The sequence below is a fragment of the Myodes glareolus genome, chromosome 20 (assembly GCF_982192425.1).
Source record: "Myodes glareolus chromosome 20, mMyoGla1.1, whole genome shotgun sequence".
In the NCBI taxonomy this organism is placed as follows: domain Eukaryota; kingdom Metazoa; phylum Chordata; class Mammalia; order Rodentia; family Cricetidae; genus Myodes; species Myodes glareolus.
The window spans coordinates 41888542-41903927 of record NC_142045.1 but is presented as its reverse complement, the minus strand read 5'-3'; the positions used below and the strand labels follow the sequence as shown (position 1 = coordinate 41903927).

Here is a 15386-nt window from a genome sequence, read left to right as displayed (position 1 = left end):
AAAAGGAGCTAGGAGGTGGCTTAGTAGGTGAAGTGTAGACTGTTCAGCTTGGGGACATGGATAGATGCTTAGCACCCATGTCAAAGCTGTTTTGGCAGCATGGGTCCTCTCGGCCCTGGGAGAGCAGACGCAGACTGTCCCTGGAACTCACTGGCCAATGGATCTACAGGAACATGGAGCTGCAGGTTCATGGAGAAACCTGATTTCCAAAAAGTGAGGAAGCGATGGAAGAAAACTCCTGACATTGGCCCCTGGCTTCCACATGGACCTGCACATGTGCATGCATACTTTTACACACACGCAAAAGGAGAATCGGTAATAACAATGAGAAGGTGGGGCAGGGTGGCTGGCAAAACTCCTGTCACTCAAATGGAACGTCTGGATCTTACTCCGCGATCGAGAACAGTAAAGAAGCAAGGCAGACAACTGAATCAGCACAGACACACATTTGAAGGTATGAGGAAGTGAAATATTGGGCCAATGAGATGATTCAGAGGATAAAGGCACCTGCCACCCAGAGATGCAAGCCTGCCAACCTGAGTTTGATCCTTGGAATCCATGTGAAGACGGGAGGGGAGAAAATCACCCTGTCACCTGCACACACGCATACGCACACGCACACACACACACACACACACACACACACACACACACACACCGGGGCACACGCACCCTCACCCTGTCTCCTACACACACACACGGGGGCACATGCACCCCACATGTTCATCATACACACAAAACTAATGATAAAATGGAACAAATGAAAAATATTTTAAAGGAATTCCGTTCTTTCATTGGGGCTCTAGCTTGGTGATAAAGCTCTTACCCAACATGTTCAAGGCCCTGAATTCAATCTCTAGCTCAGAGGCAAGGGGAGACTGAATTTTTTTTGTCATGGGGAAGAGGGTATGGTAATTGTCTTTTAAGAAAAGGCCTTACCCTTTCAACATAAAACTAAATCATGGACCAGTGAAACAACACACGGCCTAAGATTTCTTCAAATAACCAAGCATTATAGACAGGGATATAGCTCAAAAAACAAAACAAACAAAAAATCAACACTGGCTCTCTGTTGATACCCGGTGAAGCTAGGCAACAGACTCATTGGGAAATTTACACTCTATGACAATTGTATCTGTTTGAAACTTTTATAGTCCTTTTAATCCATAAAAACCACCATGAGGAAGGAAATATTATCAGCTTCAAATCAAAGGGAGAGAGGACACTGAAGGCTTGGGAGGAACAGAACATTGCAGGCAAGAAAGGAAGGGGGAGGACAATTTGTAATCTTCCTGTACAAGGAAACTTCCAGAGTCCAGCTAGTATGTGCAGAGTACTCAAATGTAGCCGGGACTGAGAGCCTTTGTTGAGGGACGATGACCTTGGCCCACCCCTGAGAGCCTGGGGAGCTAGTCTTGTCCGAGGTGTGCCTTGCAAGGATCCTGGGTTATATTGGGAGTTGGGACCTCTTTGACCATGGGCAGCTTTGACAGCTGGCTGGGTTAGCGATTTAGTTTGCTGCTGCCCAAGGAAGCACAGCCAACTGGGCCACATGAGGAAGTAACCTGAGCCCTTAGCCCCAACCTGGGAGCCAAGTTGCAACTTGCTGGCCTCTGCCTGGCTGTGTGGGGACAGAGGAACGCTGTATGGCCTACAGGGCAGCCTGGGGACTTGGTTTCAAGGAGGGACGAGGCTTTCACAAAGTTTCAAAAGACAGTTTGGCAAGGGCCTAGGAGGGTGACTTGTGGCCTAGTTGAATGAAATAAATGTCAGAAAAGGTGGAAACAGGGTAAAGGGACAAATGTCAGCAAGACGGCCCTGGCTTGTTCTTTCAAATGTTACAGGAAGCGGAAACAGAAAGAGAAGCTTAATTTCCCCTCTCAAGTCTGTGAAGTTTGATTTTTGGTTGTCTCATTTGACTTTGGATGCTTTTCTTTGCCTTTGTTTTTTTTTTTTGTATTTGTATGTATATGTGTTAGTGTGCAAGTCATGCATGCGTGTGCGTGTATGTGTGTGTGTGTATACATGTGTGCATGTAATGAATAGAAGACAACTTCCAGAGTCATTCCTCGGGTGCTGAACTGGAATTCACCAGGCTCAGGCTGGCAAGCTGATGGGTCGGTAACCCCCAGCGTCTGCCTGTCTGCCACGCCAATGCTAGGCTAACAAGTGCTTGCTGTCACAGCCTGCTTTTCATTATGCGGACTCTGCGGATCGAACCCAGATCCCCATGCTTGCAAGCACTTTGCTGAGCTCCAGCTGTCTCCCCAGATCCCTGCCCTTTATTTCTCATTTTCCAAGTGGAACCCTGCTAACTGCCGCCCACCAAGCATAACATTTCCTCCCACGCCTCTCCCTGGAGACGAAGCTCTCTCCCTTCTCATCCACCTACCCCTTTTGTCAAATCTTGCTCTTAAGAAAAACAGCCTCTCTCCTTTTCCCTCTGAATTGTGGTCTCTTCATTTTCTCCAAGGCCAGGTGGCTTGTTCTTTCCTTGGTGTTGACCCCTCTGGGGTCACAAGAGGAGAGTGAGGAGCTCTCGGGGTGAGGTCACAATGTATTTCTCCCTGTAAGGAGCTTCTGTGTTGCTGTGTTCCCGGGTGACAGTCTTGTCTCTCTTTAGCTTCCTGGAACCATTACTAGGTGCAATGCCTGGATCTCTCATGATCCTGCTGGGAAAACCTGCTGTTTGTTATCACCTAAGTAACATCTGGCTACAGATGAGAAGCAAGAAATCAGAGCAATGAAGAGAAAGGGAGGGGAGAATGACCTGTGTCATCTGCCGAAACCTGGCTTAGGTTAGAGTCATGGTTTTTCTGTGGGGAGCTGAGATTCAACACAAATGCAGGGCACAACATACATTCCTAAAGAATCAGGGTTCTTCCACAGGGGGAGGGAGGGAACCAGGAGGGCGAGGGAAGGAAGGAAAAGTGGGGAGGGGGGGACAGTAGGTATAAAATATTTCAGTTAGTTGACTTCCAGATGATTTAATTGGATACAAATAGCTATTTGTTTATATATCTAATATTACTACGCCAAAACTACTTTAACATCCCTCCATGTTTTGTCAGCAAGATGGAGAGCACGTTCACTTCAAGCCCAATTTTCCAAGCGATGAAACAAAAGATGAGAGGGGCAGAGTTTTTACCCCTGGTGGCCCTGCAGCTCCAAGTGGTCATTTTGAGATCTGACTGGTATTTCAGTTGAGGTTGTCTCTTTAGAGCTTTGTTGGGTTTTGTTTGTTTGTTTGTTTGCTTGCTTGCCTTTTTGGAAAAAAAATTACTTTTATTTATTTGTGTGTGTGTGTGTGTGTGTGTGTGTGTGTGTGTGTGTGTGTGATTATATACCTATGGAGGTGAGGGGACGACTTAGGTTAGTCCTCACCTTCCACCGGGTACACAGACCCTGGGGATCAAAGTCAGGTCATCAAGGCTTGGGTTGTCAGGCTTGGCCACAAACACCAAGCCATTCCCCTACCTGTAGGGTTTTTGTTGTTGCTGGTTTTTTTTTTTAATCTTCTGGTATGTAATGGCTATAGGATTGTTCATGAAATTAATGGCTGTTGTATTTGAAGCTTTACAAAATCATTGTTACCTTTTTTTCAAGCAAGTACGTTTGCCTGTGTATTTGTCGTCAGCCTCTCAATCTGTAGCAGCCAGTCTCAAAGCTGTGATTCTGTGACCCTCCTGCCTGAGCTTCCCAAACGGTAGAATTACAGTTGTGGGCTGTTGGGGGCCACCCTGCTCAGACACTCTTTGGGGGAGAGAGCAAGAAGGCGTGGAGTCAACAACATCGGGAGTCAGGTGAGTAGCAAAAGCCAGCTGGTTTATTATATATAATAATAATATATAATAATAATAATATAACCCCTTCCAAGGTCCCATTGGCTCAGGTGGCCTTCTCAGCTGTGTTGTCCTTCCCTCGCTGGCATCTCTGGTCAGGTGTCTCTGAATCAGCAGCCTCTGGGCGTAGCAGCAGGCCTTAGGTTGGCTCAGGAAGTACCTGCCATGCATGCTCCTGTGGCCTGGTTTGGGCAAGGCAACTTTGGCTTGGGTAAGCTGACCGACTTTCTTCTACAGTGTACCACCTCACCCAACAATCGGGGTTTAAGTACAGTTTAATCCTCCTGTGTCACAGGAGGAAAAAGAAGAGATTAAAGAAGTTGGTAACTTAGAATCATTTTATCTGACTGTAATCACATCCCAAGATTTCTATCTGATCTCATCCGCTATGAACAGGGGGAAACCAAAGGGAAGCCACAATGAGGCAATCCCAACAACAGAAGAAAGTCCTCAGTTCTTAAAATACATCGTTGAAGTGCCTAACTTTCATTAGTATATATAATGATACATCCTTTTGGATAAATCTTTCCTTACATTCATGATTCCAATAAAGTTATAATGAGGGCTACTCAAAAGTCATATGATTTTTAACAGGAGCAATAAAGGATATTAAAAATTGCTAAATTGTAGTTTTCAGAGAAAATCGATTCATGTGTAAATTATAAGTATTATATCTTTTATTTTTAAAGTGTTTTGTTTGCCTTCTTATTTGTTTTAACATGAGGCTTCAAATTGTACAGGCTGGCCTCAAACTTGCTATGTAACTAAGAATGACCTCAAACTTCTGATTCCCCTGCCTCCACCTCTTAAGAGGAGATTGCCAACATACACCACCAGAACCAGTTTAGTGCTAGGGAGCTGAGCCAGTGCTTTGTGAGGTAAGCATTTCAGCACCTCAGCTACATCCTCTCTCCTCTATTTTGTGAGCCTGGGTCTCAGGCTGTACCGTAGGTTGGCCTGGAACTCACATGCAATCCAGACTAGCCTTGAGTCTCTGTTCCCGCTCTCCCGGCCTCCACCTCCCAAGTGCTGGCATTACAGGCATGGGCCATACCTGGCTTTAGAGTTTTTAAAAAGAACAGGAAGAGAATTTGTTAACCTCTGAGATCCCAAGAAATCAGAACATGCATACTGGAATTAAGTGAGCGAGCTTAGAAGTCAATATGCAAATGTTAATTTGGAAGAATTTCCGTGCAGAAACGGAGACTGTGACGTGAGAGTCCTGGGATGCATGTAGAGCAGGGAGATGTCAAGATGATGTGGCAGAGTCACCTGGGCTGGTAGCAGCAGACATGTCAGCCAGAGACGCAAACCAAGTCAGGACTCACCTGTCACTCAGAGGAGGCTCACCCGTACAGCGTTCAGGTTTCCAGGAAGAGCCAAGGATAAGGCCCTGGAACCTCCATCCCTCTAAGCCCTGAAGAGCCTGCGGAGAAGCTGGCTCTCTGCTGGCAGGTACAGCGAATTGTCTGGAATCTTTTAATGACTGGCGATGAATCTGCTGGGACAGGTGCGTGATTATCAGTTCTTACACGCCACAGACCAATCCTCCATCATTAGACTTTGTGTATTCATTTCTGAGCAGAGAAAAAGGCTGTTTGGGCATGCTTTCCCAGCACACCTCACGGCTCAGCATGCGGAGGAGTCGCCTGAGATTCCACCTCGTGATTAGTCTTTAAACAACAGAGTCCTCTGGGGCAGGAGGGTGACTGGGCCCCTCTTTTTTAGTGATGGATGCTTTGCTTGGATATTATGGCTGATTTTTGGGTTCTGTAACACACACCATTGTACTGTTCTCGATTTACAGTGCAGAATACAAGTAAATATTTATTCTAATTCTATATCATAAGTATCCAGAATTTTTGTTTCATTTTATGTATTTATTCTTTTTTCCTGTTTTATTTGGGGGAGGCAGGGGTTTAGGAGAATAAAGTATCTCCAGGTAACTCAGACTGATCTAAAACACTTTGCAGCCCAAGTTCATGCTAAACTCATGATCCTCCTGCCTCAGCATCCAGAGGGCTAGAATTACAGATGTGTACCATATACTAAGCTTTTTTTCTTTTAAATATCCATCAAGTTGACAGTTTCATTTAATTAATTTTGACTAATTTACATGATCTCTGGTTTTCTTAAATGTAAGTGTACATGGTAAGAAGCTTTCCTCCCTCTTTCTGTTCCTGCTCTAAACAATTACTTCTTGATTCTGCAAACAAACCATGTTGCAGAGTTTTCTGGGTTCTTCCGGGTGCAGGTTACACACACACAGGAAAAAAGTACACTCCTGAGGTCCCATGCATTCCTAGTTACACAAATAGCAATCGATTCTGTATATTCTTGAATTAGTATTTTTGAAGTACAAACAAATGTGAGACCCTTGAAGACCTCTTCTGCCCTGGCTGCTCCCCTTTTCCTGCACATCCTCTCACCCCTAATAGGCACTTACTTTGAACCTCTGTGTGCTAGCAACACATTCCATTCCCTAATTAGTGGGGAATCTTACGCATGCTCGTCCGCTCAGCATTGTTTCTGTGTAAGCTTCTCAAAGCCGAGATACACACACGGAGCCCCCCCTCAGCATACAAGATCTAACATAGCAACATGAATAATTATGAGTTTAATAAATGCCTTTTTATGACTCTGACTTCTGATTTCCTTGCCACCCACTTAGCATTTGGAAAGCCGTTCTATCCATTTTTACAATTCAATTACATCCTAGCTCATTAATAGCCAGATAAATAGCATGGATCGGCCAGATTCTGAGAGAAGAACCTCAGGTTTGTTCTGTTATTAAGTCAGTATGTTAAAAAAAAAAAAAGAGCCATGATTTACATCTGTCAGTTCTTTCTAATTGTATCTATGCACCCAGTATAAATCTAAGCTTATATGCAGCTGGATTTCATTAAGAACTTGATAAGTCTATCTAGAATTTATATGAAGAAGATACATGACTATCTAGCTTGATTTTTAAAAATAAGAGCAAAGGGGTGTTAGTAGGTGTATGAAGAGTTAATAGGGGCCCAACAGATGGCTCAGTGGTTAAGGGTGCTTGCTGGTCTTGCAGAGTGGGGACTTGAGTGGGGTTCCTAACGCTCTCATCAGGAATTTGTAGCCACCCCCAACTACAATTTTAGGTCATCTACAGACACCTGCACTCACTCATGCATAGAGAGAGAGAGAGAGAGAGAGAGAGAGAGAGAGAGAGAGAGAATAGAAATAAACCTTCAAATTAGAAAGAAGACTTAGTAGTAAAGGCAAGGTTGGTCGATACAAAAACAAGTCAAAAAAAAATGGAACAACCTAAAGCGGTCAGAGCTCCTGTGTTAATGATGAACCCCCAAGGTGATACTATTAGGGGACAAGGACTTTTGGGTCTTTAGGCAATTAGGGGAAGAACCTTCATGAATTGGAGCACAGCTGCTGCGAAAGAGAGCAGAAAGAAAGCCCTTCTTCCTCCTTGGCCACAGGTTCTCATGGTGAGAAAACCAGACACCATCTGCGGCACCCGCCCTGGATTTTCACCCCCAGAATTCTAAGAAATAACCTCCTGATACATCTTGCAGCGGAACCATAGCACACCAGTTTAAGGCGGTCAGTGCTGTTAAGTTTGTGGCTACACAAAACGAAAATGAGAAGAAAGCATAGCAAACAGTTTTGGGGAAATCTGAGGGAAAATCCATCGAGGTCTCTGCCTAAACCTACACACCGGAATGTAAAAAGTGCAATTGTAAAATAAATAAAAATTTTACTAATAAAATTAACAATAGAAAATACAAGAAACTGTGTGGAATAAGTAAAGAATATGATTTTAATTTTTAAATATTAAAAGATTTCAAATATGGGACTGGAGAGGATGTTCAGTTCGTAGAGTACTTATCTACCACTCTGGAAGCCCTGGTTTCCAACCCAGTGCCTTATAAAACAGGTGTGGTGGTGCACACTTGTGATGCCGACACTCAGGTGGTGATGGGCGTCACAAGTTCAAAGGTCATCCTCAACTCCATAAAAAGTTCAAGGCTAGCCTGTCCAAAGAAGGAAGGATAGTTGGCCTTGAACTCACAGAGCTCGCCTACCTCCCTCCCAAGTGCTGGGATTAAAGGCACGTGCCACCACCTTCCAGCATCTTGGGGTTCTTTTATTTTGCTTTTAGCTTGGCTTATCCAACTTTGATATGATGGCTTTCATTTTATCTTATTATATTTTATTGTCATATGTTTTGTTGCTATCTCCTAGAAGCCTGATCCTTGCTAATGAGAAATAGGAAGGGAGTGGATCTGGATGGGAGAGGAAGTGGGGAGGGACTGGGAGGGGTAGAGAGAGTATTCAGATTATATGGTAGAGAAAAGAATCTGTTTAGTAAAAGCAGCTATTTTTAAAACAAGATTCCAAAACATAAATACTGAAGCATTCGGTTATCTAAGAGTTAGAATTAAAAGTGGGGGGAAAAAAAGCAATGGAGAGTAAAGACTACATCTCCCTCACACCAATTTCTAAAGAGATGACTATCTGGAATATACAAAAAAATCTCGCAAATTGACAAAATGACAGAAACTTTAAAGAAAAATCTGGACATAGACTAAAATAGGCAACTTATATGGAGGCAAATCAAGAACTTGAAGGGTAACCCTAAAGAAATTAAAATAAAAATCACAAAGTATCACTTTATACCAAGTAGCCTGGAAAAAATTAGCTGGTTAATGCCAAGTGTTGGTGGCGATGTGTGCCGGTGGAAGGCAGACTGGTGTATTCTGGGAAAGCAATCTGTCTCTATTTAGTTAAATTAAGTATAAGGATATTCTGGGATCCAGCAGTTCTGTTCCTGGATAGGCATCTCAGAGAAGTTCTAAGACAGAGCCACTCAGAGACACACACAGGGTGTTTACTACAGGGTTATTTGTGGTCGTGGACAGATGGACACCATCTGAGAGTGATAGGTGATACCCAGAGGACCGGCCCACAGGTGGAAGATGGGGAACCAGGGCACACTCGGTCACATGTACAGATGCTAAATACACAGTTAAGAGAAACAAGATTGAAAGGATTAATACACCCATCATTTCAGTTAAGAAAATCGGAGCCCAAACCAGTACCTATTGTTCAAGAATACACACAAGGGCTGGGGAGATGACTCAGTTGGTACAGTGCTTGCCTCAAAAGTGTGAGGACCTGAGTTCGACTCCCGACATGCACAAATAAAGATGGGTGAGCCCAGCACTCGGAAAGCAGAGGCAAGAGGATCCCTAGAACTCATTGGCCAGTCAGTCTAACCGAATTAGTGAGCTCCGGGTTTGGTGAGAAACACTGTCTCAAAAACTAATGTAGGAAAAAATAATTATAAAGTGGAGAGCGATGGAGGAAGAACCCCAGTGTCAGCCATTGGCCTTTGAATGGGTGTATGCACACACATTTAAACATGTACACACACACACACACACACACACACACACACAAGAATACATAGAAGCCAAATGGTAGTATGATGGTATTTGCAGTGGTTCTGGGGGCAGGAAGAAGGCATCCAAATGGAATATTGGAATAAGAAGGAATACATAAATTAAAGCAGTTGCTTGCACAGACTGATGATGATAATGTACCCGGAGATGAGGAGCAGCATTACCTCATCTTTCTACATCCAGACAAGGGTAAGGGTAAGAAGTAGACAGAAGAAATAGTTAACATCTTTGAATGAGTCAATATGATTGACACCTTCATCACAAGATTTAACAAACCAGACCCAGGTACCTAAAACATAATAAACAAAACAAAACTCTTCTATGGCTCGATCTCAATATTAGAAATGGATAATCTACAAAGAATACAAATCATTTATAGCAACACTCCACCCACCGTGAGAGGAGCACAGACCCCCACACCTCCCTTGCTAGGACTTCCTGTCACAGAAGGGACTGTGGAAAGACACCCCAACTGCACACTAGAAACTGAACCAATTGCCTGGAGGTTTGGGCTGCCATGACTGGCTTTTCAACTTAGAAAACTGTTATGTCTCCCTGGGTCTCAGTTTCCCTTCTGTACTATAGAACCTATTTAACAAGGGAAAACCTGGGGCTCTGGTGTGAACCTGCTTGAGTTTAACCCCATCTTGCCTCGACCAAGACTTTATTTTTCAAATCTTTCCTCCTTCTTTCCTTCTTTTCTCCCTCCCTCCCTACCTCCCTCCCTTCTCCCCTCCCTTCCTCACTTCCTTCCTTCCATTTGGAGCCCACTATGTAACCCAGATTTGTTACACAGTGGTAGTCTTTAATAGCCCATGTGCATACTCAGCTAGTGTTAGCCATAAACTTTTCCAGGAAGCTGGAGTTAATTAACATTAGCTCAATGCTAATGTGGGGACCTGGGTTTGATTCTCAGCACTGAAGAAAATCAAGAGAAACAACCAAAGAAAGAATACAGTATAGAAGGGGTTAACAAAACCATTGCCAGGCAAAAAAAAAAAAAAAAAAACAAAAAACAAAAACCAGGATCTAACTTAATGTACACAGTGCTGTAGACAGCTATGGTGGGAAACGCATACCTGTTGTTCCAGGTGCTCAGGAGGCTGGGGCAGGGGAGTCACCTGAGTTCATGAATGAAGTCCTGTCAGCGCAACAGCGAAACTTCACCTCTAGACGAAGAAACAAGCATACAAACATACACACAAATAAATACTGGCACACATTACCTCAGCGACCCTTATCCCCGTACCTCAAATCCTCTTCTAATCATGGGGTTGTGAGACAAGCTCCGACAGTGGAGTACCTGCTAATACATCTGACCAGTGCTCCTCAAAGCGCCAACATCTGGCTCATAAGATGCTCAGCAGGTGGAGGTGCCCGCTGCTGCCCATCAGCCTGAGCTCAATCCCTGGGACCTACATAGTGGGAGAGAACCAGGTCCTGAAAAGGAAGGTGTCCTCTGGCTGCCTTGTGTGCACTGTGGCCGGCCCACCCTCCAAGTAAATAAGCGAATGTAAAAAAGAGGCAGAAAAAAGAATTGCCAACATCATCCAAAGCAGACAGAGTCTGAGGGACCGTCATAGCCTCGAAGAGCTAGGGAGACTGTGACACTCAGGTCAATGCAGGGTCCTGGACCTGAGAAAGAACATTTGTCAAACAGGAAAAAAATGGAAATATTTAAGTAAATATCGAGTTTAGGTATTAATAATATACTAATATTGGACCATTAATTGTCACCTCTCACGTTAGTGTGGCAGTAACTGGCGGAGCTAGGGTGACGCTCAAGCGATATGGAAACCCTGGACTACTATTCAACGTGCCTATGAGTCTAAAAGTATCCTTTTTATGTATTTGGTGAAAATAATTTCCTCTTTAATAATAAATGTTGGTCCTTTTCTTAAGATTTATTTTTATTTACAGGTATGTATCTATGTACGAGTATGTCACATGAGGGTGCCCATGGAGGCCAGAAGAGGAATCTGACGCCCCTAGCTGGGGTTACGTCCCGGTGGGTGCTGGGAACAGCTGGGTTTGCTAAAGCAGAAGGAAGCTGTGTTAGTGGTTTGATTAGGTAATGCAGTGACAGTGTGTAGCTTACTGACCTCTAGGAGACTCCCCAGCGGGTGGGGTGCATTGGTGCCAGTAGCATCGCGATGTTGTGGCCGAGGACACATTTCCTCACAGCCCTCAGAGTCCAACCACACGCGACTAGAAAGGTGCTTTAATCAGTCTGAAGTGACAGGGTTTCTACGTTTTGGGGTCTTTGAGCAAAGTGTTGAGGGAGGATTATCTGTGTGGGACTCCATCTCCTCCTGGTCCTAGACTGACAACCGGTGCACACAGTAGGTACTCACGAAACAAACAGCTGCATAATCTGGCTGGCAAAAAAAAAAAAACAAAAACAAAAACAAAAAAACAATTGCACTGTATACCGTCTAGTTAACGACACTTACCTGTTCTTGTGGTTTAAGGTTCAAGTCTCCGAGGAAGAGAACTATGCCTTTAATTCTTGGGGTGTTGGGTCATGTGCCACTTGCATGGTTTCTTTCCCTAAGTACCTAATCCTGTGCTGCCATGGACTGGAAACCGGCCTTTCAGGTTTGTTTAATGTTTCTCTCATGAAGAACCTTGAAGCAATTGAATGTGACAATTTTTTTTCCTGTGAGTTTTTTTTTTTTTATTAGCTACAGAACCTTGCCAAGTCACTGAAGTTAATCTGCAAGTCCTGTCATTATCACCCCCCCCCCAAAAAAAAACAAACCAAAAAAACCAACTACTCTGGCAAATTAAACGCACTTCTCAATGCAGGCTTAATAGGCAAGAGGGCTGTTCGGAAAGCTCAATGGATTATAAACGTTCCTTTACAAAATACACCGCCGCACACTTACACTTGGAGATGAGGCCTTAAATAGTTAAACAAGCCCATTGACATCAACCCGGTGCGGTTCCTTTGTTTATTTTTCCCTAAAGACTTCATTACCTCCAAAGTACCTGACTGAATAGGAGCAAGTGGCCTGGCGGAATTGCGCCGCTCTGATGGAGGGAAGCAGAGAGCCCGCGCGTGCGTGGGAAGGAGCGTGGACATTAGTGGGGGCGAGAGCCGTCAGAACAAACTCTGAGGAAACGCGGAGAGAAAGCCACTTGGTTATAATCCAGGGTCAGGCAGCACATCTGCTGACCCAAGGTAACTAATGATTGTTTGGTAAAATCTGAGGCTCTGAAAGACAAGATAAAATAAGTACAAAGCAGAATCAAAAAAAAAAAAAAAAAAACCAACTTAGGCGTTTGATCAGCAACGTTGAATCAATAGGGAGCGTGGTAAAAGTTTAGCTCTAAGATAAGTACTTGCCCTACTCAGTGAAGGGAGCTCAGGGCTGACGCAGAAGAACAAGCTTCAAAAAAGATTTCTGTATAATCAGTGTCATTTTAAGCTGAACCGATCAAGATCTCCCAGGGAGTCCAGGTCGCCCCTACACTGCTACCGTCAAGAATGACGTTGGATGGGTCTGCTCACAGCCCGCCCCCCGCCCCCCACGTCGGCTCTGGGCTGGATAGTGAAGCTTTCAGTCAGTCTGCTGGACTGAGCCCCAGGCCACACCCCTTTACACACAGATCCCACAAGTCAGGGGACACTGGAGAAACTAACTACTGAGTGACTAGGTGCAGCTCGACGTCTGGGGAGTTCAGGCTTGCCGCGACTGAGCTACGGAAAGAGCCGAGTCATTAGCCTCCTCTTTTAACTAACTCTAAAGTTGGCTGGCTTCACACTGGACCTGGTGATTAGCAGGACAGAGATAGCTTTCGCAATTCAGCTTCTTCAAGTAGAAAGAAATTTGAAGCTTCCTCTGAGCAGCCATTTCCTATTTGAATGCTCCAGATCAAATCTCCCCCGTCAGTAGGCTGATGCTCGGTCTCATCTTGCACACATCCTGGAGAAGAGAGAGGCCTGGAGAAGTATCGAGAACACTTATCTTTTCTCAACCTGACATTACTTCTCCTGATTGAGAAGATGAACTTTTCCGCGTGGAGCATCCGTGGCTGTGCTGCAGACTTTGATCTAGTTGAGGGCACAGACCCCACTATCCACTGAGAACTCAGCAGTTCACTGTGAAGCCTTGAGCTGGGCTGGTTCTTCCTTCGTTTCCTCCCCTCGCCCAGTCCATAGTCCTCTCTTCAAAGTATTTTAATTCATATACTTTCCCACAGTGCTGATGTAGTCAAGAGCTGTAATAACTTTCTCCTTTTTTTTCTTTTTTTCGGGTAGAGTCTCACATGTCCCAGGCTGGCTTCCAACTCCATATGTAGTTGAGGTTGACTTTGGACTTTTGTTTCTCCTGCCTCCGCCTCCAAAATGCTAGGATTACAGACTCGTACTCAGTTCATGTGGTGAGGGTCAAACCCATGGCCTCATGCATGCCAAGTAAACACTCTACCCACCAAACTGCAGCTCAGCACTTATATAATAACCTGTTCAGTACAAACCCCCCATGATCCATCTCATACCTCCAAAGAGAGATACTAAAAATAATCCCCGAGTTTATGTGAGTTAATCTCCAATGGCCTTTTTGTGAGGTCACACATGGTCCAGCCTTTACTGTCTCCCAAACTCACTTCTTCCCACGGTCCCCCAAACCACACACCTGTACGGTATGATCCCAGAGGATAAAAATGCTACAATAAAAAAAAAATCTGCTCAAAGAAGCTCAAAGAAGGAGACACACAGGGAAAATCACTGACGGGAAGCTCCAGGACCCCTGGGTGGTGAAAGACTGGCCATGGATTCTGTATGTCACATCCTTTGTGTCCTTATTCTGTCCCGGAGATCCACAGTCTGTTATTTCCCTTCTTAACTGTCCCGGTGTGAGGGTTCCCGTTCCTGACCAGAGATGCAGGTGTTCAAGTTACTGACAGGGCCTAACAACCAATACACGTGTTTGATAAAGATCTGCTCTGTGAAGACACAAGAAATGACAGGGCAAACAAATTCACGTAAGAAAGAGTAATCTAGTGGAGGAAGAGACACAAATAATAACAACAAATATTCCTGATTTGTAAGGCAGTGTCCGGTAAAAACCATAACAAGATTCTATATTTTTAAGATCTATTTATTATTTATTCATTCATATTTTAAGATTGGAACTCTTATAGTCAAAGCTAGTTGCAAACTCACTAGGTAGCTAGGAATGACTTTGACCTTCTGGTCAGTCTACCTCTACCTTCTGAGTCCTGATATTCCAAGTATCACTCACTATTTTTATAGTACCTGGAGTATGCAGGCCTGGGGATCAAACTCAAGTCCTGTGCATGCCAGGCATGCACTCCACCAAGTGATCTAAATCTACTGCCCATGTCTAAGAAATTTTAGGAATCCAATTTAAATTCGTTTGTATAAAAGAAAACGAAAGCAGATGCTAAGGAAATAATGTGTACTGTTTCAGAAAAGTTTCAGGGGCGAATTTTGACAAATAAAACTGTTTTGATCAGAATTATACTTTGATCTACATATTTGGGGCACATTTTAGCAGAATTTCAAAACTGCTAGCCATGAGGCAAGTCTCCACTCATGAAAATAAACCATTCTAACGTTCTTTCACAAGGAGCTGGTGGCTATCCTCAGAGTACCCAAGAAACATTTGGGCTTAACAACAAAGGTCTAGAAGAAACTCCTGGTGGAGCACAGTGACATCTTGGTATTTCCTCAGTGTGGGCAGAACTAGAAAACTGCACCATTTGAGCTGTCTCTACGTGAGCACCACACTGGTTCAAAAGAGTCATCTCCAGATACTGCCCAGTGTGAATGTATGGGGAGATTAATCTCCGACTGAGACTAAATGCCATCCGTGGGGCTGGGCAGATGGCTCAATTGGCTGCACGACATGAGAACCTGAGTTTCGATCTCTAGCACCCACATAAAATGCCAGGTGTGGGTTGGAGAGGTGGCTCAGCCATTAAGAGCACTTGCTGCTCTTCCAAAGGACCCTAGTTCAGTTTCCAGCAATCACATCAAACGGCTTCACTATTGCCTGTAACTCTGCCTCTGAGGGATCCAAGGTGCACTTCTGGCCTCTTCTGGCACATTCATACACATGAC

General features: G+C 44.3%; 1 long non-coding RNA gene across 1 annotated transcript; it reads right to left on the bottom strand.

The window, feature by feature from the left end:
- Window positions 1-3804: 3804 nt before the first annotated feature.
- LOC125393983 (uncharacterized) lies at window positions 3805-12759 on the bottom strand. The gene is made up of 4 exons (XR_014999334.2): window positions 11749-12759; window positions 10375-10464; window positions 5193-5340; window positions 3805-4126 (listed from the first exon to the last, which is right to left on the bottom strand). It is a non-coding gene; the product is annotated as an uncharacterized LOC125393983 (long non-coding RNA).
- Between the last annotated feature and the right edge of the window lie 2627 nt (window positions 12760-15386).